Source organism: Cryptomeria japonica, chromosome 10 (genome assembly GCF_030272615.1).
Source record: "Cryptomeria japonica chromosome 10, Sugi_1.0, whole genome shotgun sequence".
Taxonomy (NCBI): Eukaryota; Viridiplantae; Streptophyta; class Pinopsida; order Cupressales; family Cupressaceae; genus Cryptomeria; species Cryptomeria japonica.
Window position 1 is genome coordinate 213,262,522 of NC_081414.1, and position 27,549 is coordinate 213,290,070.

General features: G+C 45.1%; 1 protein-coding gene across 4 annotated transcripts in view; it reads left to right on the forward strand.

Annotated features, from left to right (window-relative positions):
- The window catches only part of LOC131037683 (lysine-specific demethylase JMJ31), a 159,848-nt gene that overhangs the window by 111,288 nt on the left and 21,011 nt on the right, over positions 1 to 27,549 (forward strand). The window lies entirely within an intron of this gene.

Below are 27,549 nucleotides of genomic sequence, written 5' to 3' on the forward strand. Positions count from 1 at the left end.
ATACCCTCTAGTTGGCGGATGCAACGTTGAACTATACCAACTGGGTCTTGGGGGTTAGGCTGACTCAGATGCAACATTATTTCCTCCACCTCACTAGATGATGGCTCCTCTTCTCCTATTGGCAACGATTGGGTAGGCTCCAGTGCTGGTCTTGGAAGTGGATCTGGTAGTGGATGTGGATCCGACAGGGGTCTTGGGTGTGGGTCTGGAATTGGCTCTTGGCTTGGTACATCCTCACTACCCATGCAACTGCCCCCTTCTGCAAGTGTTGTCTTCGCCACCCCAACAGTCTCTAAGAACAATCCAGGCATCTCCACTGGTGGAACCTCTAGTGGAATCCCTGTTGGAATCATTTGTTGTTGTGCCAAAAGCTTGAACTACCAATGCTCAATACAAACGCCAAATTTAACCAACCCATGGGAGGCGGTTAAGCCGTGTCACGAGTCCCCAAGGAGGTGTTGACCACCAAGTCAACAATCTTCCCTTTAGCACCCATTGAAGGGAGACTCGAACTCGTGACCCAAGGCTCTACTACCAATTGTTGGAATTGTTTGCCATTGCGTCAAAAGCTCGAACTATCAATGCTCGATACACACATTAGATTTAACCGACCCACAAGAGGCAGTTAAGCCATGACATGAGTCCCCAAGGAGGTGCTAAGCACCGAGTCAACAATCCCCAAAACTTGTAACCAAGTATCAATCCCCTGGTCATGCTCGCTAGTGCCCTCAATTGGCACAAAGTAATAGGTAAAATCGCCAATGGTACTAATTCCACTGGTGATGGCAACGACATTGACAGGATTGGTGTTGGTGGAATTGGCAAAGGTGTGGGTGGAATTGACATTTACAATGCCATTGACAATGGTGCTGGTGGAACTAGCAAAGGTGTTGACGGAATTGACACCTCCAATGCTGCTCTTGAAACTAACTCTATCAAAATGGGCACTAGTGCCGCTACCACTAAGGGAGTCTTTGCAATCGCCACTAGGATTGCCGATGGCGCTACAACTTCTGACATTGGCTAAATGGATGCTGCAACTGGTGTAACGGCTACGCCACTAACCATCTCCACAACCACTGCCTCTTTGACTTCATCATCGTCATAACCTCCAGTGGCACCTAGAGATACATCCTTGGCACTCTTGCTGGTAGCAGACACCTTGATGGTCCCTTCTTCTACACTATTGCTCTCATTTTTCGATGCTTGCTGCTGGTGCTCCAACTCCTGCCTTTGCCTCTTCCTAGCTGGTTGAGCCTTCTCACCTCCACTTGTCAACGTGTCCAAGTGAGTCTAGTAGAAAATTGTTGGATTAGCTGGGTCCACACGGCTAAGAGGGTGAAGGTGTCTCCACTTGTCTACCGGTACTTGAGTGCAGACAACTTCAAGGAACAAGTCGATGGCATGCCGAGACATATAGAAGGCCTTATGCTGGAGGCAAAGAAACTCTTTGATTCAATTGAAATAAGCACTGCCTAGTTGTAAACCTTTCCGTTACTTAGGCTGATCATCAAGTAAATCATCTAGATGGCGGTGTCGGAGGCCTGACTTTCTCTTGCGAGGCAACTCCTTATTACGTCCAAAATGCATTTCCATTCCGTCATTGCCAAAAATGTTTTCTTGCCCCTTAACTATTGTTGTTTTTCCACACGCTATCCCACTCCTTTGGTGTCAAATCATTGTAGAATATTCGTTTGAGGAGGTTATCCTTTTGCTCAATTGTCATCTTGCTTGGTGGCTTGGCAACTTCGACCCCTCTTGATGGTATTTTGAATACCCTTGTAAATTTTGTCGGCCAGAAGGACACAGTAACATCATGTCCATTGTAGGGTACAATGGACTTTGTGTGTGCCCATCATAGCAAAGTACCAATGCCTTTAAAATAGGCTTGAACTTACGCACATTGAAGAAGGGCATCTAAATTGCCTTATCCACCTCAGAATGCTTGAGAACCATCTTGAGGTTGTGGTTCTCCTCCATCTCCTGCCACCAACTACGGTAGTCAATGTCGCTTAGACTCTTCCAATTGAGTACCAACTATAATTCTATCATCACCAATCTGGATGTGAGGCCAAGCTTTCTTGGTTTTATTGCTACTTCTAGTCACGATTGTCAAAATTGATGTTGGGTGAGAAGTCTGGCCTTTATTAACTTGTCGGTCATTATGGTAACTGCCTTGGCTATCTCCCATTTTTTTGGGGTTTTCAAAACTCATTTGCCCCATGTGTTTTTCTCAGTTGGTCTCCCACTTGACACCTTCGTATGGGCTGCAATTCACATTGTCATATGGGCTACTTGCATTGATTTTCTCTTGGTATTCCCCCTTGTACGACATGCACCTTCCTTATCCATACAATGATGGTTTTGTACGTCCGATCTGCAATTGCGGCTTTTTGTCTCCTTCCCCATATAACCGACTTCCCTCCTCGTATGGTCCTCCAAGTATCTCATACGGTTCATCTCTCCACCCATACGGATTTCTTTGTGCCTTGTATGGATTTCTTTGTGCCTCGTACGAATTTCTTTTTGCCACTTGCAACTAGATTTTCACGTATGACTGCTTGCTGTAAAATTCCCTCTTATTTTTTTTGAATTTTTCCACAATTACATTCAACACAACACTTGTTATGGTTAGGAAATGAAAACCAAATGCTGCTGAAAGGTAACCCTTCCACTTTTTGATCACCAAGAGCCCAATGTGGGAAGGTGAGAGCATACGGTGACAAGGGGTTCGTTAGCTTTCTAATCCGCTGGAAATTACAATGCAATTACAAAACTAGGCAGCAAGCCGACCCCTTCCACTTTTCAGCGGGATGAAGAACACAAACTTGGCGGTAAACCAGCCAAGGCAACAAAGCATAATAGAACCAAATCACTCTACCGCTTATGCAGCGGGAGGACTTTTAAATGAAACTATCACTCAACCACATATCTCAGCGGGAGGACAATATCACTCAACCACTTGCTCAGTGGGAGGACAAAACTGAATTACAAACATACAGTGGCTAAGCCATCCTCTTCCACTTGTTCAGCGGGAAATACAACATAGAATGAATTGGTCAGTACTACTGAAGCAATTCTTACAATGATAGAAATGTGAAAGGAGATAGAGTGAAGTACATATCTTATGAATTCACTAACACATTCTAACCAATAATACTACTTGCTGTTCTGAAATCAAATACAAGGAAAACGCAGAACCAGCCATCCCGAAACCCACTAAATTGCTTGTAACTCACTCAAAACCCCATAGAATCATGCCAAATCAGAAGCAAATGAAGCATATGACATAAGCAAACAAAACAATACCTCGAAACTGCAAATCAAGAGCACCAACAGCAAGGCATGCATCTCAATGCAATTCTGGAAATGGCATTTTTCCTGAAAAGTTCTATGTGCAACTAAAAATTGGAGAGTTCTCCAAATGCCACGCCAATATAGGAGACTTATCGTCTCTCCGGTATGCTTCCGACGAGCCCTCACCCAGAATGATGCATTCAACACACAGGCAGCTACGAGTGAAATACACTTTCAGCCGGCACACACCAGCAATACCAAAAAACCAGCAGCACACACAAAACTTCACCAACACACCCAAAAATCACCAAGAAGCTCACAACTATGCACCACAGCTAGGAGTGATGTCTCACACTCGAAACTGGAAGGAAGGATCTAGGAGGTATTCACCCTCGAAGAATGTCTGGAGTCATTTAGACAGCATAACGGATGCCAAATGAGGAGCCCAACCTCTGTTTATATAGATTTTCCAATCTGAAATTCAAATGAAACTGCCTCCCAATTTCGCCTCATTCCAATTGCATTTCATTTCATGGTGGACCCAAAGTGGCGCCGACTTTCCCAAGTCAAAATCACGCCAAGGAGAGGGGCCACGATTTTTGACATTATAAATTCTTTAAAATATAAAGAATGAAGTCTCCCTTTAATTCTCTAAATAAATCGCCCAGACATGACTTAGGAAAAATATTATATTTTGCACAATTTCCCATAACATCTATAAGTGATAAAATAATTAAATAATAACCTTAGGATAAGGAATAATATTTAATTAAATTGCTTATAGTTCCAGTACTGATTATTAACGGAATCCAGATTAGGCTAAACAATGAGGATCACTGAATTGTGTTGGGACAGGACCAAATCCAGGACTGCCAAAAATAGAATACCCCAAACTGCTACTTACTAAAAATAGTAAGTCATGAAATAATACTCCAAAAATCGTTATCTTCGCAACCAGAGAAAAATCTTGGCGAGCCTAGCAACTTTGTACCATCTCGACAGCCAAACCCTAACCTACTAAAAATAGTAAGTTCACCTTCCACCCTTGACAAGTTTGGTCGTGTTGACGTGTCTGAAATCGCATTGCTGCAAACTCCATACGGCCAACGCAGAATAGAATAGCCGACTGATTATCCTACTCTCTCTTGAGATAAGGAAGTCTCTAATGCTGTTTTTCTAAGTTTGATCAAAGGAGACTACCTCAAGGTTTCTTTTGTCAGGTCTTGACTGCGGGATCTCTCAGTGGCTTGATGTGTTTATGCTGGAAACACAAGGGGGCTTACGTTTGATTGGTAATTTCATATGCGAATTCCCAGGGACCTCTTTTGGTTTTCTTTCAGGTGATGTTGATTTATTTGAAGCTGACTTAGCAAGACTGGATTTCTAAAAAAGGATAAAATTGGGAGGAAAGAAAGGAAGGGTAGCGAGAGAGAACAGTAAATATTAACTAGGACAACAGATTTACCCAAGCAGACAGACACCTCCAGGAAACCAGGTTAAGCATCATCAGTCATTCAGACACAATGTTTGCATAAACTTAGTGCAATCTTCAAAGGAGAAACCAGATTTTCATATTACCAAATACAATATTAGAACTTCTATATTCATGATACGTGTACTTTTGATAATCGAACTGAATCATAAAATAGCCCAGATTAACCATGCAGAAAGGAAAAAAAGCAATCAGCTATCCTCTAATGGTATGGACTGTGGAGATTCTATCAGATGCTTGGTAAGAACTGCTGTATAAAATGAACAGACATAATTAAAAGCTTTCTAATTTAAATGAAGAAGGAGACCATGCACTCACAAGGAAATTTGAAGGTAATTTCAATCCATTGTATTAATTCCTGCAAAATTTCTTCAGAGCTTTCGCAACAATTCAAGAACTTCTTTTTGAATGAGGGAAAACCAGTCCCCTTAAATAGGTTTCCAAAAATGGATGAATGGCCAAGATCTAATCTAAACAAGTGGCCCAGATTCATCCTTACAAAAAGAGGGACCCACACTCATAAATAGGGAGATAAATATCTACAATTACTCAAAAGGAGCAATAACTACCAAAGGATAATTACAACTTTGAAATAATCCAAAAAGGGGAGGTGCACAAAAAACTTTACAATATGTTGACCAAAAGTCAACTGTCACCCTTTTGGGACAAAAGTGCACTTTTTAAGACTTGGGGGGAAAAAAGCATTTTTGAGAAACTGCTTTCTCTATTTTGGTTTCACATTCCTTTTGCAGAAACTGGTCTTCGCCATGCAGGTATTCTCGCCATAAATCACGACCTGCTGCTCGTTCCTCGCGGACATATTCCTGAAACTTGATGCATAATTGGAAGAGGGGATTAAAAGGGGGCATGGGAGGGTGGCGAATTTTGTATTGCATGCCTTCGAGATACTGGTCCACGTGCCTTAAACCGTCCTTCCAGCTGGAGCGATTACGCTCGAAGCATAATATGTCTGAATGGAACTGACCAGCAAAACTTAAGTCTTCAATGGAATAAGAAGCCTTATCTGCTCCCAATCTTCCCTCCCAATCCGGCCGGATTACACTGTCGGACAAGTCATTTATCCACCCCGAAACCATTGATCGGAGGATGGTCTTGCCTAGTTCTTGCATGTTCCCCAGAATCGCCTCACACGCGTCATTTTCTTTGTCAATAATTTCCTGGGCATCGTTCTTCATGGTGACGGTCCAATACCATTCCTTGAGAACACTGATGCTATGGGGACTCAAGATGTCAGGCAGTGTGGGAATTTGTGTATGTGTCCAGAAAAGAGCTCTTAGGAGGGGAAGGGTAGAGGCCGCTACTTCATGCATGTGAAGGGATTCTCTCTTTACTTCCAACAACCTGACGAGAGTGAGCTCTCGATGGAGAGCCATTTCCTTTACTTCTTTGAGGATCTGTTCTCCCCTTTTCTTGATGTCTTGCACCCATTCCTTAACGGCCTTTGCGGTATCCCGGATTCCTTCAAATTCAGTTGTGGTCCTCTGCGCCAATGCCATTGGGGGAATATGGGATTCAGAGGGGTTGTGTAGTGGCCGTAGGAGCTTATCGATGTATCCCTCGGCTTGTTCAGCACGGGCTCGATACATGTCCTTTTCAGCCGTGATTTCCTCGAGCTGTCTGAGTATGTTTTGCACCGAGTCCTTAAATTCCTCCTTTTCTTGCTCTTTTGTAGCTCGTCCGATGGGGACAGTCGTAATGCTATAATCTGCAAGGGTTATTTGATCTGCTAGCTTGTTTACGGGCGGGGTAGCAATATGAAGAGTGCGGTTCCTTTGCCCATCCTTGGTTATCTTAGAGTATGTTCTCGGTTTCTTCTTCCCTTTTGCTTTTGTTTGATCCATTCGTGAGAAGATGTCTTCAAGGTCGATGGGCGCCTTGGTGGCGGCCCTACGCTGAGCTCTGGCGATCAGCCACTCTTGAGGCACCGTCTGGGTTGAGGATAGGGTTAAGTTAGCACCTTGTGCTCCCATACTTTCAACTGGCTGATCACAAATTAACAGCTGTCCCGCCATCGGAGGGGTGGAAGAAGGAGGAAGCTCTTTGTTTGCATCTGAGTTCTCCCCTATCTCACTGAATAATTGTCTGATATCTTCCTGTGATGGTGGCTCCTTGGTTCCCTCGAGCTCATGGATCTCGTCTGTTCTTTGTTCCCCTTCGACAGTTGAGTCGTCCTTGGCTGCATAGAGGAGTAGTAATTCATGGCGGCTCTGCTGGGTAGGTTCATGCACTTCGATCCCCTGGGTGGATGGGATTTCTCCTTCCTCTATCTGGTCACCCGGCTTGGTCGAATTGGGGCCCTTTTGCTCGGTGTCCGGCATATCTGGAGCAGGAGGATCATTGGCTTGGAATGCCTCTATGTCGCTCTGGGAAGGCGGAGCAGGTATGCAATCCAAATCTATGGCACCATCGGGCGAACTGGGGTCTGAAGATGAAGCGGTCTCTGGCCTTCTTATGGGAATCTTCTCCCTCCTTGTTCTCTTGGACGTCCGAGTCCCTCTGCAAGCCTTAGTTTTCTTCCTTTTCTCTGGTTTTTCAGCTGATGTCCTTTCATCTTCGGAAGACTGAGAGTCGAAATTGCCCATCAGATGGTAAGTAAACTGGACCCCTTCATGGACTAGCCTCTCGATCTGGTGTTGTAACCATTGATCTGTGTATCTTGCCGGGGCTGCCATGACTGCTTCGAAATCCGTGATTGGGTCTCGAGACCAATCAACGCCTGGCAAGAGATGCCTCACTGCTTCGAATTCCCGGACTTGGAGACAATTCCCCGAGTCTGTGAGCTGATCCGGGACCCGACGGTACTCAAAGAGTCGCATTTGCTACACACTCAATCTAGAATATTCCCGTCGCCTGACTTCGTAGTCATCGGAGCAATTTTTCCAGTAATCTTCAATTGACTCCTTTGCTCTGTAGCGCCTACCGTAAGCTCTCTTTGCCAAATTGTCATGATCAAAACATTTTCTTGGGAAATGTTCCTGTAGGCCATAAGAGGCTAGCTCTGCAAGGGACTCTTCTGCTAGGGTGGGAGTTCTCAATTGGACATCATGGTTGCCTATGATCATTGGAAATGCGAATCCAGCCTGCTTGCTTTCTCGTAATAATATGCCGGCAGGGCGTGATTGCCTTGCCACTTCCATGAGGACTACTTTATCGGTTGGGTACCGCGGAAGTCGAAGGGGGGCACCTTCGAAGCCAGCAATTCGGATGTAGGAGAATCTTGGGAACTGAATAAACCAGGCCCCATACCTCTGCACTAAAATGGTAGCTTGCTCCGAGAGCCTTATGTGTAACCCTCCCTGCATTAGCCTGACTAGGCGCATTGTGAAGGCGTCGTTGACACGTTCGTACTGTCCAACCGCGTAAGCCGGGCTGCTCTTTTCCCTTTGAGCTATATCCTGGTAGTGCAGCTGCGGGTAGCAATCATAAACCTTTACCTGACCAGGCCCATTCCCGATCTCACCTTTCATTATTAATCCTGGCAGTGGCTGGTTCTTTGCGAACATATAGACCAAATAGGAGGTCATGGTGAAATACTTCTTTGTCTCAAGCTCAATCAGCTGAGCATGGATGTTATCACTTATGATCTGAGCCCAGTCAAACTTAGACTTTCCGGCAAAGACCTGTTCTGTAAAATAGAACATCCATTCTTCAAAGTAGTTGGACTTAGGGAGTCCCATGACTCGGCTAAGTAAGGTGACCATATCGCCATGTTCATTATGAAAGTCACTTCTGGGGGTCTTTTTCACAATCCTGGTGCTTGAAGGCCTTTTTTCTTTGAACCATTCTTCGTTAATTAGTGCCCTGCATCGAGCTGGGTTCATATCATACGCCCCCTGTGCCTCGTCCATTGTTGTAGCTATGGGATTATTTGGAAAGGGGATATCAAATGCATCGCCGATAGCCTCAGGGGAGAAGTCGGCAATAGTGATATCTTCCAGAAGCACTAATCTGGACTTTGGCTCGTAATGCCGAGCAGCTTCCACTACTAATTCATAGTTCTGGATTGCTGGAGGAAAACCTGCTGCTTGGGCGATGCCACTTTCCAGCATTTGCCTAGGCCTGCCATATGCATTGGGTGAGAAGACCCGATCCCTGAAATCCTGAATATCAATGTGGCCAAGGTCGGTGTCACCAATGTTGTCCCAGATACTCTGGACCTTTGACTCTCTTAACCCTCCCCTCTGATACTGATACTTCATTCTTTCAACTTTCCGTGGGATGTCTGATTTGGATGCTCGTGAGGTTTCTGCTGCAGCGGGTGTTTTTGATGATTCTGCCGCTGATTTAGGCATTTATCCTGCACAGCCAGACACGGATTACAAGGTGACTCGAGAATGACGATGCGGGTTAGATAATAACAGAAGTGTTTCAACAGACCGAGATTAGTTTAAATATCACTCTGGGCTAACAATCTGATTAACTTCTACAGCATCATATTCCTGAAGATTCATGACTAAGCATTCTTACTCTCGAATTTTTTTATTTTTTTTTTGATTAATTTTAACAAAGGCAAAACATGAGAATTTTGAAAAGAGATGCAGTTTCCGGTCAAACCTCGGGTATGAATCCTAAATTTTGGATGTTCGAATGACGGAGATGCAGACTCTAAGCATTTCAAATTTTGCGTATTTTGCCTATTTGATTCACACATTTTAAATGACCGTACGCGATAAGGCGTACTTACCTGATTGGAGCGAATGATGGGTGATTACCCGACCTTGTCGTGCGGGGCGAGCGGATGACCCTGCAAAATTTGAATCCCAACGGTTATCCTTCCTGTTTAAATTTTCGCAGTTTGGAAGATGAAAGAGGATTTATTAATTTCACATGGTTCTGTGTCTAACAACCTGAATTTTAAATGGTTGATGGGAGGATGATGCGGTGTCTTACCTCCTTGCTTTCGGATTTAAGAGTTCCTTTCGAATTTCGAATTGGAGGTTTTCGAATCTAACCTTCGCGGGTGTGCTCGCCCTGGCCTCCGCGTTACAAACTGTGCCTTTTGCGTTAAAGTTTCGCTTGCTTTTGGACTTCGCTTTCTGCATTAAAGCTTGGAGCTTAAGTCGGGAGAGATGATCGCATTGGCTTTTAACTTTGCCTTCGTTTTGTGTTCGGACCTAAGGTTCGAAAATGATTGTGTCGCCTTCAGCTTCCATCCCCGCCGAGGTTCGGACCTGGGGTCCGAAATGCGATCTCACAGGGTTAATTTCCTCGCCTTTGCCAGCGCTCGAGGCTTAGGGTCTGGAGACGATAATCGCACTATGTTTTGCTTTTAAACGTTCATCTTGGAATTTCGGACGCTTAGGGTCCGAAAACGTTGTTTGCACTATGTTTTTACTTAACTTCGCCTTGTTGGAGCTCGGACGCGGGGGTCCGAAATGGATGCTGCGCTATGTTTTTAAAACTTTATTTGCCTTTGTTGAAGTTCGGACGCGGGGGTCCGAAATGCGCGTTGTTCGCACTATGTTTTAAAACTTAACTTCGCCTTGGTTTAAGTTCGGACGCGGGGGTCCGAAATGCGCGTTTTGTTATGTTTAAAAAAAAACCCAACTTTGCCTTGGTTTAAGTTCGGACGCGGGGGTCCGAAATGCGCGTTTTGTTGTGCGTTTTTGCTTTTTAAAACTTACTTCGCCCTTTTCAGAGCTTAGGGTCCGAAGTATGTATGGTGTGCGTTTTTGCTTTTTAAAACTTATTTCGCCCTTTTCAGAGCTTAGGGTCCGAAAACGGTGTTTATGTAGCTTTTTTAAAAAAACTTTAACTTTGTCATTTAGGGTCCGAAATGCGATGTTTGCACAATGTTTTAAAACTTCACTTTGTTGAAGTTCGGACCTAAGGTCCGAAATGGACGCGCAGCGTTACGTTTTAACTTGATTTTGGACATTTCGGACCTGGGGTCCGAAAATGGATGCGCAGCGTTACGTTTTAACTTGATTTTGGACATTTCGGACCTGGGGTCCGAAAATGGATGCGCAGCGTTACGTTTTAACTTGATTTTGGACATTTCGGACCTGGGGTCCGAAAATGGAATTCCACCTTACGCTTTTAAATTTTGAATTTTCACTTTCGGACACTTAAATCCAAAAAGAGGAGCGCATAACGTTTTTTTACCTTAACTTGACTTTCGCCAAGTTCGGACCTGGGGTCCGAAAAGGAGATGCATTATGTTAAGTTTTGAAATTTTGGAACAAACTCTCGGTATTTACGCCCGAAAGCCAGATCAGTCAAAAGGGCTCATTGGTTCACTACTCCAACGTTGATCAGCTTACGGACTGATCACGAACTCGCTCGAGGAGATACGAGAAACTCTGATTCAATTCTCGGGATGACGATCAAAAAACTCAAAACTGGAAAGGGGGACCCTGTCGGCGACAGGGGGCGTGTGCAACGCACAACAAATGGCGACTCTGCTGGAGAAATGCTCCCAGTCATTTCGGGAACGCAAGTTCGGATCGAACCTAGAATCTCTGGTTAACCACCACGACCGAGAGGAGAGAAGGAGAAGAATCTTTCAAAATAAGATAATGTGAATAGTCAAATCAAATCACACGCAAGTCGGATCAACTAGTGTGTGCAAATGGGGTTCATTCCAGCCTAGAAAAAGTTGTGGCATCAATGTTTCACTGTGTCGAGATGTCCAACGGGCTAATACTCCAAAAGCAACCTGGATAGAGCCCCGCTGCCAGCAAGCGTCTATAGCCCCGGCGGAGTTATCGCCTGTTAGCTCACAGAGATTGCTCTGTTTCCGGCAAGAAGGTTTTATCCCTTTTTCTTTTTATACCGGCAGAGATGCCTGCATTCCCTTTTGCCAATTTTACGCTTAACGCTTGATTTCAGAGCGCTTGATCAGTTTTCTTTTCTTTTCTCTTTTTCTTTTTTTTTTTTGGAATAGTAGGCAATGAAGCCTACGCGGGATTGAGCATAACAGTGGTCGCTGAAGTGTAGCCACGGACCTTTCATCGATATAGCGTCCCTTTGATTAGCAACTGATTGTATGCAGTTTTTTTATGTGTATCTGTGCAGTAATCGCGATATTGTGGATAGGTTTTGACTAGGACAAGATTTTGTAGAGAAAGGTCGTCTAGATCTAACCGGACGGATCATGGGGTGCTCCATTAATCAAAAGTCTCCCCGAGCTTGGATTCCAAAAACAGATGGTAACAGTAATCTGGCGTCGCACCAGCGTTTGTACATGGCGAAGGCCTCTTTCGAGAAAATGACAGGGGTCCCAAAAATGGAGCAGGAAAACAAGAAACTAAGCTAAGACAAGGAAGGAAAACGGAGCCGCTATTCACAATGAAAAAGGCTTGGGGAAGCCTATGGCTGGAAATAATGCTTGAGGAATTGACCATTCACGGGCAAGGGAACGTTCTCGCCTGTTAGGGTCCTGAGTCGGAATGCATTCTCTCCCAAAATTTCTGAAATTTGAAAAGGACCGAGCCACAGATTATCAAATTTGTCGTGCTCTCCCTTTCTTTCATGAGCTTTGTCCCAACAAAGAACAAGATCGGAAATGCGAAAGGCCTTTACTTTTGCCCGTCTGTCGAACCAACGCTTGACTACTTCTTGGTGTTTGGCAAAATTATTTATAGCGTCGTCTCTTTTTTCATCTAAGTATAACAGCTGGGACAACCTGGCTTCCGCAGCGTTATCGATTCCTAGGTATTTGCTCATGAACTGCAAAGTTGGTATTCTCAATTGTATCGGGAAGATGGGGTCAAGACCATATACTAAGTGGTATGGAGAAGTTCCAATGGCGGCCTTGCATCGGGTACGGTCTGCCCAAAGGGCAAATCGGAGTTGGGTATGCCAATCTCTCGGGTTCTTGTCTAGGAGTCTCTTAATCACACTCAGGAGGTTTTTGTTTGTGGATTCCGCTAAACCATTACCTTGGGGATAGTAATTAGATGAAAATTTTAAAGTGATCCCGTAATTGAAGGCCCAATTTGAAAATTTTAATGACGTGAAAGCAGAACCATTATCACAGACTAGAGCATGAGGACAGCAAAAACGTGTAATAATATTCTCCTCTAAAAATTTAATAACAGCATCAGCATTGCATTGTTTCAACGATTGAGCTTCAGACCACCTTGTACAATAATCGGAAGCGGTTAGAATGTACCTGTGTTGCGCAGAGGAGGGTGGGTTGATTGTACCTATGAAGTCGAGCGCCCATTGGCCAAATGGTCTTACCTCTATGACTGGTTGGAGTGGCATAGCTGGGGTACGCTCCCTTGCTGCGGATACTTGGCACACATGACATTTCTTTACATGTTCGTGGGTGTCTCGAAATAAGGAAGGCCAATAATAGCCTGCCCTGAGGATTTGGTGAGCCGTTGCTAGGCCTGATCCGTGGCCGGTTCCGAACTTGGTATGGAACTGCTCTATAATCTGGCGTGCTTCATCCTCATTTACGCACCTCAGGTAAATGCCCTCATGATTCCTGCGGTATAAGACGGCACCTTGCAGCATGAAACGGCTACTCTTCATCTTTAGTGCCCTTTTCTGCACTGGGTTGAGGTGTGATGGGCATTTCTGATTAAGAAGGTAGAAAATTATGTCATCGTACCAACTGTCTGGGGAGACCTGTTCAATCAAATACTGTTGATGTACGATTCCTGAGCATTCAGACGCGAGGGTTTGTGTCAAGGCCTGACCTCGCACTAGCTTCATAGGCTGGATTTCAACGTCATATTCCTGAATGATGGTCACCCATTTGCCTCTCCTTTCGCTTAGCTCATTTTGCATCAATAATGTCTTCACTGCGACATCTGGTACTATGGCATATATCTTACTCCTAAGTATATAATGCCGGAACTTCCTGATGGCTTTGACTAGCGCATAGGCCTGCTTTTCAATGTTTGGGTATCTTAGTTCAGCCTCCTTCAACGGAGTACTCATGAATGCTATCGGGTGCTCACCCTTTTCCTCCCTTCGCTGAGTTAAGATTGCTGCACAGGTGTGCTCGGAGGCGAAGGAATAAATGTAAAAGGGCCTTAGGTAGTCAGGGCTTACCAGAACCGGCGCTTGGACGATTGCTTGCTTGATCTCTTCGAACGCCCTTTTGGTTATTGGGGTCCATTCTATCTTGGCGTCCTTTTTCAACATATCGTTGAGAGGGCGAACTATTTCAGCAAACCCAGTTATGAATTTCCGAACAAAATTTATCTTTCCGAAATATGACTTAAGTTCCTTCTTACTTGCAGGGAGGTTGATTTGCAGTATGGCCTTGATCCTATCAGGGTCAATTGCTATGCCCTTTTCTGAGATAACATGGCCGAGGAGCTTACCTTCGGTCACTCCGAACATACATTTCCTTGGGTTTAAGGATATCCCGAATCGACGACAGCGTTGGAAAACCTTTCGCAAATCATTCACATGATCTGCCCTTTGTTTGGAGAAAACGGTCAAGTCGTCCATATAGACAATGATGCAGCGACCTACAAGGTCTTTGAATGCAATGTCCATGGCGCGTTGAAATGTAGCCCCTGCGTTGATCAAACCAAAGGGCATTCTCCGATAAGCAAATATCCCCCACTTAGTGGTAAACGCAGTCTTAAGTCGGTCCTCGTATTCGACCATTACTTGGTTGTACCCAGAGTAACCGTCCAAGAAGGACATCATCTGGGATCCGTTGACTGTTTGCAGGACTTCATCAAGGGAGGGCAGCGGGTAGTTATCCTTTTCTGATGCTCTGTTTAGATTACGGAAATCGACACACAGTCTGATTTCCCCGCTCTTCTTTCTTACTGGGACTAGATTAGCGACCCAGGTAGAATGTCGTACTGGAAAGACGATGCGAGCAGCCAGCAACTTCTTTACCTCTTGATATATTAATGGTTCGAGGAGGGCATTCACTGGACGCTGTCTTTGCCTGAAAGGTTTTGAATCTGGCTTGAGGGGTATGGTATGAGTTATTACAGATGTATCATAGGTTTTGAGATCCTCATACCCCCAAGCGATGATATCTGGGAATTCCCTCATATTTTTGAGGATTCCGTCTCTTTCTTGGGGCGTACACACTTTGCCAATCAGCACGTTCTTTTGATTTCCTTGCGTGCCGATGTTGATTTTATCACAGGCGCCTCCTTCTGCAGTGCCCTCTTTGCGAGACTTAAGCTGGTCCCAGTCGAAAATTCGTTCTAACTGCACCATACCTTTGGGAATCGTATTTGTTCTGAGATTTAAGACCCCCTCTATGTCAATCTCGGCTTCTTGGGGTTCTTCCTCATCTATGATCTGAGTTGCAAATACATCTGAGCTTGTAATGAAGTCGATGATGTGTTTGTCATCATTAAACACCTGAAAATTGGTAATGTTGTCTGGGACTGATGGAACTGAGGCTAACTCTACTGTAAATTTCTTCAAACTTTGCATTGATAGTGGCTCAAGCGTGCTTGCGGCCTGGGCCAACGAATCAGCGACCTGGTTTTGTGACCTGAATATGGTTTTGATGTTAAAAGCATTGAAGCTTTCCATTATGTCCCACACGCGATTACGGTAAAGGCTGAGTCTCTTGTCGTGGCAAGTGTATTGTCTTCGAACTTGCCTGACTACTACTTCGGAATCCCCGAAACAATGCAGGATCTGGGCTCCCTTTTTAGTGGCTAATAGCAAACCGTGAATTAAAGACTCATATTCTGCTATATTGTTGGTGCAGTGAAACTGTAGTCTGTAGGAAGCTAAATAGGTTTCACCAGTGGGGCTTATCAGTTCTACCCCTGCTCCAGCCCCTCTCTTGGATTTAGAGCCATCGAACCTTAAGGTCCAAGTTTGATTTGGGCTGGTAACCTTGCTGGTCGCGGTTGCCGAACCTGTAATTCCATACTTTTGCCGCTCAGGGGGTGTGGTGGCCTCCGGTCTGAGAGTATGAGTTTGTAGCACCTCTGAATGCCTCTTGCATGCCTGACTCAACGCTGACCTGCATAGTGAACAAGTTGTTTCTGAATGGGCAGCATTGTGAACTCTGCACCAACCGGTTAGGAGCAGATTTGCAATAGAATCTTGATAGTTGAGCTGGGACGCTGGTCTTTCACATTTACAGAAGAATTCCCTGAGGCTGCTAAATAACTCCCCTTCTTCTGGCGATGGGGCCTCCTTATCATAACTCTCCGCAATCTGTCCGAAATTTTGGACTGGGTTTGAGCATTGTACCAATAGGACTTCGTTCATTGACCCGACGTCTGCCCTATATGTGCCCAGGTCTGATTCTAAGAATAGGGTTTCATTAGCCTGATTATATTCCGTAATCATCAGCTTGAGCCGAGGTTCGGACTCGATCCGGATCTGATTTGCTACCCCTCTCCATGGTAGCCACATGTGAGTGAAACTAGAATGCAGCCAGCCGTTGAGGACGCGGGTCCAATCTCGGCTGAGTAACATGCCATAGGCCCCTGGGATGTCCACCACTTGAATGTCGATGTACATCTGAATACGTGGATCAGCTGTTAGTTGCATGTGTATGTTGTTTAGCTCGCCCACTACAGTTACTTCAGATTTGTCCAACTGGGTAACCTTTCGGTTAGTCTTGGTGGGGGTCAAGCCTAAAGCACTGCATACTGACAAGGGCATAACATTTGCTGAAGCTCCCGAGTCAATGAGGCAATTGTGCAAGTTCTTACCAAAGATTCGGAGAGTTAATAAAAAAGGGGGGGGTTCTAGCTTTTCGGTGAACAAGCTTATTGTAGGCTCTGATGGTATGGTATCATTGTTCATGATTGAGATATCCTGAGTCCTTCCCCGTGCACGTGCTCCAAAGCCGGCCTCCATAGGTGGATCATTTTGGAACTCAGGTGGTGCAGAATAATTCACTGTCGCATCCCTGGGAGTTGTTGGTCCTCTCGCCTCACCACTGATCTTCTGGGGTTGTCCTTGTACTATCCTTTGTCCAGGGTGATCGTTCATCCCTTTGGACTGAGTAGGTGTGGGTTCCTTAAGACTATTCAAGACCATGTCCCTGACTTCGGAGACTTTCATTAGTTCAAAAAAGGGTAAGTTGACTTTCATTTTTTTGAACTCATCTGCCACCAACTGGCCAAGCTTAGCAATTTCTATGTTGCTGGATGACCTATCACTAGAGCCTGGATTTGTGACAGTAATTGGCTGGTTCTGCGGAATGAGCATCCTTGTCTGGGGTGGGGTTTTCTGGGGCTGCCCTTGGCTCGCGTACTGTTGCGATGCCTTTGGATAACTTGGGTTATTACTAGCATTCTGATCTGGAGGGACCTGGATGTCTTTGGGAGGTGTGGAAGTGGTGTAGGGGCTGCTGTTGCTGTTCTGGTTGTTATTGTTATAATACCCCCGATTTGCGCGCTGGTACTGCTGAAATGCATTCACATCGACGGGCTGATTCGGGTCAGCCACCTCGTTTTCATCCTGATTGGGGAAGAAAAATGGGGGAATGTAGGTTTTTAGAACAAGTGCAGTGTCGTACCTTGGTGACGGCACTATTTCAAATCCAGAGGGAGGGAGCACTGGTTGAGGCATTGTGTTTTCCACCTCTCGTTGGAATATGCTGGCAGCAACCTGAAATTCGTCGCATTGTAACTCTGAGTGCCGATTAGTGTTGTGTAACCTGCACCAGTTAGAAAGTGCTGCCTCTGCCAAAAATACCGTATCCGTTGGCCTGTTTTCCGATGCTGGCGGATTGTCGAGCGGAGTAGGCACTCCTCCGTTGTTGGGACGGGTGTTCCATGTCCTTGCGGGTCTTTGATATCCTTGATTCTGATATTGGCCCTGGTGTTGGTTCCTCTGATTACTTTGCAACTGATTATTCTGATTTCGCAGATGAGTAACTTCAGAGGACAGCCTTTTCATTTGGTCAGTCAGTTCCCGCATCTCATCCTTCTCCTCTTGGGTTCTTGATGACACAGTGGTATTTTGCAGATAGATAGGCTGCTTAGGGAGGATTTGGGCTATAGGTGGTCCTGGATGAAGTACCAGTTGGCTGGTGGGCTGCTGAGGCTGATATGCCGGTTGTGGGATTGGGTTTAAAATGGGCGTTTGGTGGGTCAAAGCTTGAGTAATTCCCTGGAGTTGGCTGGATGCAGCAGGGGGGCCTAATTGCATCAAGGGCCCGGCGATATTTTGGCCTAGCCCCTTACTAATTTCCATGGCCTTAGCATAGGCCTCAGTCAGTGTAGTTGGCGCAGGGTGTGATTGTCGGACGAACATGGCTGTTAAATAATCCAGCGCTGAATAGTAGATTTCCCTTGCCGAAGCGTCACTCACCACATACGGATCCTGTAATCGGGTGAAGGCCTTATGGAACCTATTGTTGAAAGAACTTATAGGCTCGTGTTCCTGTCTCTTGACTTCCACAAATTGCCTGTACAGCTCCGTGGGGGTTGTAGGGATGCCATATTTTCCTGTAAAGGCTGCCTTCAACTTTTCCCAAGAGTCGATAGAGGATACCGGTAAATGTATGAACCAGTAAAATGCGTCTTCCCCCAATGAATAAGGAAAAAGCCTGCATGCAACATCCGCGTATTCAATTCGCCTATTGCGCAACGCATCCTCAAATATTTTGATATGCTCTTCCGCTGTCCTGTTTGGGTCATTTGGATGAAAAACGGAACAGAATCTGTCTGGGCTCTTGGGCATATCATGGTAAGCCGGGAAAATCAGCGGTGACGGGTTGTCTACCAACCATGTGGCACCATTTGGAGCAGGTGGATTGTGCGCCATCCGTGGCTGAGTTATCTGTGTTGTAGTAGGAACTAGATTTGTAACCACTGGAACCGTAAAAACTGAACTCCCTGGAACGGCGGACTGCTGATTCGCCGAGCTGGACTCACTGGGGTCTGAAGGTTGGCGATAACCCTTGCGTCTATAGCACTGAAAACCAGTAAATCTCTCCCGTTCTGGGCTTGATTTTTGGACTCTTTCGAACCTTTTAGGAGAAAAAGACCCAATTCGTTCCAGCGTGAGTTGTCTAATATGATCTTTGAGCTAGACTGCTCGGAGGCCCTCCTTCTAGCGCCAATTCTGTTGACGTGTCTGAAATCGCATTGCTGCAAACTCCATACGGCCAACGCAGAATAGAATAGCCGACTGATTATCCTACTCTCTCTTGAGATAAGGAAGTCTCTAATGCTGTTTTTCTAAGTTTGATCAAAGGAGACTACCTCAAGGTTTCTTTTGTCAGGTCTTGACTGCGGGATCTCTCAGTGGCTTGATGTGTTTATGCTGGAAACACAAGGGGGCTTACGTTTGATTGGTAATTTCATATGCGAATTCCCAGGGACCTCTTTTGGTTTTCTTTCAGGTGATGTTGATTTATTTGAAGCTGACTTAGCAAGACTGGATTTCTAAAAAAGGATAAAATTGGGAGGAAAGAAAGGAAGGGTAGCGAGAGAGAACAGTAAATATTAACTAGGACAACAGATTTACCCAAGCAGACAGACACCTCCAGGAAACCAGGTTAAGCATCATCAGTCATTCAGACACAATGTTTGCATAAACTTAGTGCAATCTTCAAAGGAGAAACCAGATTTTCATATTACCAAATACAATATTAGAACTTCTATATTCATGATACGTGTACTTTTGATAATCGAACTGAATCATAAAATAGCCCAGATTAACCATGCAGAAAGGAAAAAAAGCAATCAGCTATCCTCTAATGGTATGGACTGTGGAGATTCTATCAGATGCTTGGTAAGAACTGCTGTATAAAATGAACAGACATAATTAAAAGCTTTCTAATTTAAATGAAGAAGGAGACCATGCACTCACAAGGAAATTTGAAGGTAATTTCAATCCATTGTATTAATTCCTGCAAAATTTCTTCAGAGCTTTCGCAACAATTCAAGAACTTCTTTTTGAATGAGGGAAAACCAGTCCCCTTAAATAGGTTTCCAAAAATGGATGAATGGCCAAGATCTAATCTAAACAAGTGGCCCAGATTCATCCTTACAAAAAGAGGGACCCACACTCATAAATAGGGAGATAAATATCTACAATTACTCAAAAGGAGCAATAACTACCAAAGGATAATTACAACTTTGAAATAATCCAAAAAGGGGAGGTGCACAAAAAACTTTACAATATGTTGACCAAAAGTCAACTGTCACCCTTTTGGGACAAAAGTGCACTTTTTAAGACTTGGGGGGAAAAAAGCATTTTTGAGAAACTGCTTTCTCTATTCTGGTTTCACATTCCTTTTGCAGAAACTGGTCTTCGCCATGCAGGTATTCTCGCCATAAATCACGACCTGCTGCTCGTTCCTCGCGGACATATTCCTGAAACTTGATGCATAATTGGAAGAGGGGATTAAAAGGGGGCATGGGAGGGTGGCGAATTTTGTATTGCATGCCTTCGAGATACTGGTCCACGTGCCTTAAACCGTCCTTCCAGCTGGAGCGATTACGCTCGAAGCATAATATGTCTGAATGGAACTGACCAGCAAAACTTAAGTCTTCAATGGAATAAGAAGCCTTATCTGCTCCCAATCTTCCCTCCCAATCCGGCCGGATTACACTGTCGGACAAGTCATTTATCCACCCCGAAACCATTGATCGGAGGATGGTCTTGCCTAGTTCTTGCATGTTCCCCAGAATCGCCTCACACGCGTCATTTTCTTTGTCAATAATTTCCTGGGCATCGTTCTTCATGGTGACGGTCCAATACCATTCCTTGAGAACACTGATGCTATGGGGACTCAAGATGTCAGGCAGTGTGGGAATTTGTGTATGTGTCCAGAAAAGAGCTCTTAGGAGGGGAAGGGTAGAGGCCGCTACTTCATGCATGTGAAGGGATTCTCTCTTTACTTCCAACAACCTGACGAGAGTGAGCTCTCGATGGAGAGCCATTTCCTTTACTTCTTTGAGGATCTGTTCTCCCCTTTTCTTGATGTCTTGCACCCATTCCTTAACGGCCTTTGCGGTATCCCGGATTCCTTCAAATTCAGTTGTGGTCCTCTGCGCCAATGCCATTGGGGGAATATGGGATTCAGAGGGGTTGTGTAGTGGCCGTAGGAGCTTATCGATGTATCCCTCGGCTTGTTCAGCACGGGCTCGATACATGTCCTTTTCAGCCGTGATTTCCTCGAGCTGTCTGAGTATGTTTTGCACCGAGTCCTTAAATTCCTCCTTTTCTTGCTCTTTTGTAGCTCGTCCGATGGGGACAGTCGTAATGCTATAATCTGCAAGGGTTATTTGATCTGCTAGCTTGTTTACGGGCGGGGTAGCAATATGAAGAGTGCGGTTCCTTTGCCCATCCTTGGTTATCTTAGAGTATGTTCTCGGTTTCTTCTTCCCTTTTGCTTTTGTTTGATCCATTCGTGAGAAGATGTCTTCAAGGTCGATGGGCGCCTTGGTGGCGGCCCTACGCTGAGCTCTGGCGATCAGCCACTCTTGAGGCACCGTCTGGGTTGAGGATAGGGTTAAGTTAGCACCTTGTGCTCCCATACTTTCAACTGGCTGATCACAAATTAACAGCTGTCCCGCCATCGGAGGGGTGGAAGAAGGAGGAAGCTCTTTGTTTGCATCTGAGTTCTCCCCTATCTCACTGAATAATTGTCTGATATCTTCCTGTGATGGTGGCTCCTTGGTTCCCTCGAGCTCATGGATCTCGTCTGTTCTTTGTTCCCCTTCGACAGTTGAGTCGTCCTTGGCTGCATAGAGGAGTAGTAATTCATGGCGGCTCTGCTGGGTAGGTTCATGCACTTCGATCCCCTGGGTGGATGGGATTTCTCCTTCCTCTATCTGGTCACCCGGCTTGGTCGAATTGGGGCCCTTTTGCTCGGTGTCCGGCATATCTGGAGCAGGAGGATCATTGGCTTGGAATGCCTCTATGTCGCTCTGGGAAGGCGGAGCAGGTATGCAATCCAAATCTATGGCACCATCGGGCGAACTGGGGTCTGAAGATGAAGCGGTCTCTGGCCTTCTTATGGGAATCTTCTCCCTCCTTGTTCTCTTGGACGTCCGAGTCCCTCTGCAAGCCTTAGTTTTCTTCCTTTTCTCTGGTTTTTCAGCTGATGTCCTTTCATCTTCGGAAGACTGAGAGTCGAAATTGCCCATCAGATGGTAAGTAAACTGGACCCCTTCATGGACTAGCCTCTCGATCTGGTGTTGTAACCATTGATCTGTGTATCTTGCCGGGGCTGCCATGACTGCTTCGAAATCCGTGATTGGGTCTCGAGACCAATCAACGCCTGGCAAGAGATGCCTCACTGCTTCGAATTCCCGGACTTGGAGACAATTCCCCGAGTCTGTGAGCTGATCCGGGACCCGACGGTACTCAAAGAGTCGCATTTGCTGCACACTCAATCTAGAATATTCCCGTCGCCTGACTTCGTAGTCATCGGAGCAATTTTTCCAGTAATCTTCAATTGACTCCTTTGCTCTGTAGCGCCTACCGTAAGCTCTCTTTGCCAAATTGTCATGATCAAAACATTTTCTTGGGAAATGTTCCTGTAGGCCATAAGAGGCTAGCTCTGCAAGGGACTCTTCTGCTAGGGTGGGAGTTCTCAATTGGACATCATGGTTGCCTATGATCATTGGAAATGCGAATCCAGCCTGCTTGCTTTCTCGTAATAATATGCCGGCAGGGCGTGATTGCCTTGCCACTTCCATGAGGACTACTTTATCGGTTGGGTACCGCGGAAGTCGAAGGGGGGCACCTTCGAAGCCAGCAATTCGGATGTAGGAGAATCTTGGGAACTGAATAAACCAGGCCCCATACCTCTGCACTAAAATGGTAGCTTGCTCCGAGAGCCTTATGTGTAACCCTCCCTGCATTAGCCTGACTAGGCGCATTGTGAAGGCGTCGTTGACACGTTCGTACTGTCCAACCGCGTAAGCCGGGCTGCTCTTTTCCCTTTGAGCTATATCCTGGTAGTGCAGCTGCGGGTAGCAATCATAAACCTTTACCTGACCAGGCCCATTCCCGATCTCACCTTTCATTATTAATCCTGGCAGTGGCTGGTTCTTTGCGAACATATAGACCAAATAGGAGGTCATGGTGAAATACTTCTTTGTCTCAAGCTCAATCAGCTGAGCATGGATGTTATCACTTATGATCTGAGCCCAGTCAAACTTAGACTTTCCGGCAAAGACCTGTTCTGTAAAATAGAACATCCATTCTTCAAAGTAGTTGGACTTAGGGAGTCCCATGACTCGGCTAAGTAAGGTGACCATATCGCCATGTTCATTATGAAAGTCACTTCTGGGGGTCTTTTTCACAATCCTGGTGCTTGAAGGCCTTTTTTCTTTGAACCATTCTTCGTTAATTAGTGCCCTGCATCGAGCTGGGTTCATATCATACGCCCCCTGTGCCTCGTCCATTGTTGTAGCTATGGGATTATTTGGAAAGGGGATATCAAATGCATCGCCGATAGCCTCAGGGGAGAAGTCGGCAATAGTGATATCTTCCAGAAGCACTAATCTGGACTTTGGCTCGTAATGCCGAGCAGCTTCCACTACTAATTCATAGTTCTGGATTGCTGGAGGAAAACCTGCTGCTTGGGCGATGCCACTTTCCAGCATTTGCCTAGGCCTGCCATATGCATTGGGTGAGAAGACCCGATCCCTGAAATCCTGAATATCAATGTGGCCAAGGTCGGTGTCACCAATGTTGTCCCAGATACTCTGGACCTTTGACTCTCTTAACCCTCCCCTCTGATACTGATACTTCATTCTTTCAACTTTCCGTGGGATGTCTGATTTGGATGCTCGTGAGGTTTCTGCTGCAGCGGGTGTTTTTGATGATTCTGCCGCTGATTTAGGCATTTATCCTGCACAGCCAGACACGGATTACAAGGTGACTCGAGAATGACGATGCGGGTTAGATAATAACAGAAGTGTTTCAACAGACCGAGATTAGTTTAAATATCACTCTGGGCTAACAATCTGATTAACTTCTACAGCATCATATTCCTGAAGATTCATGACTAAGCATTCTTACTCTCGAATTTTTTTATTTTTTTTTTGATTAATTTTAACAAAGGCAAAACATGAGAATTTTGAAAAGAGATGCAGTTTCCGGTCAAACCTCGGGTATGAATCCTAAATTTTGGATGTTCGAATGACGGAGATGCAGACTCTAAGCATTTCAAATTTTGCGTATTTTGCCTATTTGATTCACACATTTTAAATGACCGTACGCGATAAGGCGTACTTACCTGATTGGAGCGAATGATGGGTGATTACCCGACCTTGTCGTGCGGGGCGAGCGGATGACCCTGCAAAATTTGAATCCCAACGGTTATCCTTCCTGTTTAAATTTTCGCAGTTTGGAAGATGAAAGAGGATTTATTAATTTCACATGGTTCTGTGTCTAACAACCTGAATTTTAAATGGTTGATGGGAGGATGATGCGGTGTCTTACCTCCTTGCTTTCGGATTTAAGAGTTCCTTTCGAATTTCGAATTGGAGGTTTTCGAATCTAACCTTCGCGGGTGTGCTCGCCCTGGCCTCCGCGTTACAAACTGTGCCTTTTGCGTTAAAGTTTCGCTTGCTTTTGGACTTCGCTTTCTGCATTAAAGCTTGGAGCTTAAGTCGGGAGAGATGATCGCATTGGCTTTTAACTTTGCCTTCGTTTTGTGTTCGGACCTAAGGTTCGAAAATGATTGTGTCGCCTTCAGCTTCCATCCCCGCCGAGGTTCGGACCTGGGGTCCGAAATGCGATCTCACAGGGTTAATTTCCTCGCCTTTGCCAGCGCTCGAGGCTTAGGGTCTGGAGACGATAATCGCACTATGTTTTGCTTTTAAACGTTCATCTTGGAATTTCGGACGCTTAGGGTCCGAAAACGTTGTTTGCACTATGTTTTTACTTAACTTCGCCTTGTTGGAGCTCGGACGCGGGGGTCCGAAATGGATGCTGCGCTATGTTTTTAAAACTTTATTTGCCTTTGTTGAAGTTCGGACGCGGGGGTCCGAAATGCGCGTTGTTCGCACTATGTTTTAAAACTTAACTTCGCCTTGGTTTAAGTTCGGACGCGGGGGTCCGAAATGCGCGTTTTGTTATGTTTAAAAAAAAACCCAACTTTGCCTTGGTTTAAGTTCGGACGCGGGGGTCCGAAATGCGCGTTTTGTTGTGCGTTTTTGCTTTTTAAAACTTACTTCGCCCTTTTCAGAGCTTAGGGTCCGAAGTATGTATGGTGTGCGTTTTTGCTTTTTAAAACTTATTTCGCCCTTTTCAGAGCTTAGGGTCCGAAAACGGTGTTTATGTAGCTTTTTTAAAAAAACTTTAACTTTGTCATTTAGGGTCCGAAATGCGATGTTTGCACAATGTTTTAAAACTTCACTTTGTTGAAGTTCGGACCTAAGGTCCGAAATGGACGCGCAGCGTTACGTTTTAACTTGATTTTGGACATTTCGGACCTGGGGTCCGAAAATGGATGCGCAGCGTTACGTTTTAACTTGATTTTGGACATTTCGGACCTGGGGTCCGAAAATGGATGCGCAGCGTTACGTTTTAACTTGATTTTGGACATTTCGGACCTGGGGTCCGAAAATGGAATTCCACCTTACGCTTTTAAATTTTGAATTTTCACTTTCGGACACTTAAATCCAAAAAGAGGAGCGCATAACGTTTTTTTACCTTAACTTGACTTTCGCCAAGTTCGGACCTGGGGTCCGAAAAGGAGATGCATTATGTTAAGTTTTGAAATTTTGGAACAAACTCTCGGTATTTACGCCCGAAAGCCAGATCAGTCAAAAGGGCTCATTGGTTCACTACTCCAACGTTGATCAGCTTACGGACTGATCACGAACTCGCTCGAGGAGATACGAGAAACTCTGATTCAATTCTCGGGATGACGATCAAAAAACTCAAAACTGGAAAGGGGGACCCTGTCGGCGACAGGGGGCGTGTGCAACGCACAACAAATGGCGACTCTGCTGGAGAAATGCTCCCAGTCATTTCGGGAACGCAAGTTCGGATCGAACCTAGAATCTCTGGTTAACCACCACGACCGAGAGGAGAGAAGGAGAAGAATCTTTCAAAATAAGATAATGTGAATAGTCAAATCAAATCACACGCAAGTCGGATCAACTAGTGTGTGCAAATGGGGTTCATTCCAGCCTAGAAAAAGTTGTGGCATCAATGTTTCACTGTGTCGAGATGTCCAACGGGCTAATACTCCAAAAGCAACCTGGATAGAGCCCCGCTGCCAGCAAGCGTCTATAGCCCCGGCGGAGTTATCGCCTGTTAGCTCACAGAGATTGCTCTGTTTCCGGCAAGAAGGTTTTATCCCTTTTTCTTTTTATACCGGCAGAGATGCCTGCATTCCCTTTTGCCAATTTTACGCTTAACGCTTGATTTCAGAGCGCTTGATCAGTTTTCTTTTCTTTTCTCTTTTTCTTTTTTTTTTTTGGAATAGTAGGCAATGAAGCCTACGCGGGATTGAGCATAACAGTGGTCGCTGAAGTGTAGCCACGGACCTTTCATCGATATAGCGTCCCTTTGATTAGCAACTGATTGTATGCAGTTTTTTTATGTGTATCTGTGCAGTAATCGCGATATTGTGGATAGGTTTTGACTAGGACAAGATTTTGTAGAGAAAGGTCGTCTAGATCTAACCGGACGGATCATGGGGTGCTCCATTAATCAAAAGTCTCCCCGAGCTTGGATTCCAAAAACAGATGGTAACAGTAATCTGGCGTCGCACCAGCGTTTGTACATGGCGAAGGCCTCTTTCGAGAAAATGACAGGGGTCCCAAAAATGGAGCAGGAAAACAAGAAACTAAGCTAAGACAAGGAAGGAAAACGGAGCCGCTATTCACAATGAAAAAGGCTTGGGGAAGCCTATGGCTGGAAATAATGCTTGAGGAATTGACCATTCACGGGCAAGGGAACGTTCTCGCCTGTTAGGGTCCTGAGTCGGAATGCATTCTCTCCCAAAATTTCTGAAATTTGAAAAGGACCGAGCCACAGATTATCAAATTTGTCGTGCTCTCCCTTTCTTTCATGAGCTTTGTCCCAACAAAGAACAAGATCGGAAATGCGAAAGGCCTTTACTTTTGCCCGTCTGTCGAACCAACGCTTGACTACTTCTTGGTGTTTGGCAAAATTATTTATAGCGTCGTCTCTTTTTTCATCTAAGTATAACAGCTGGGACAACCTGGCTTCCGCAGCGTTATCGATTCCTAGGTATTTGCTCATGAACTGCAAAGTTGGTATTCTCAATTGTATCGGGAAGATGGGGTCAAGACCATATACTAAGTGGTATGGAGAAGTTCCAATGGCGGCCTTGCATCGGGTACGGTCTGCCCAAAGGGCAAATCGGAGTTGGGTATGCCAATCTCTCGGGTTCTTGTCTAGGAGTCTCTTAATCACACTCAGGAGGTTTTTGTTTGTGGATTCCGCTAAACCATTACCTTGGGGATAGTAATTAGATGAAAATTTTAAAGTGATCCCGTAATTGAAGGCCCAATTTGAAAATTTTAATGACGTGAAAGCAGAACCATTATCACAGACTAGAGCATGAGGACAGCAAAAACGTGTAATAATATTCTCCTCTAAAAATTTAATAACAGCATCAGCATTGCATTGTTTCAACGATTGAGCTTCAGACCACCTTGTACAATAATCGGAAGCGGTTAGAATGTACCTGTGTTGCGCAGAGGAGGGTGGGTTGATTGTACCTATTTCCTATTTCAAAGTCATTTATATTTCCTCCATATTTTTTAATTTTTTAATAAAAGATTTTCTTCTCCATATTCTTATAATCTTTAATATTTTCACTTTTAGCCCTTTATATAAAATCTTACCTTTCGATTTTTTCATTTTTTCATTTTTTC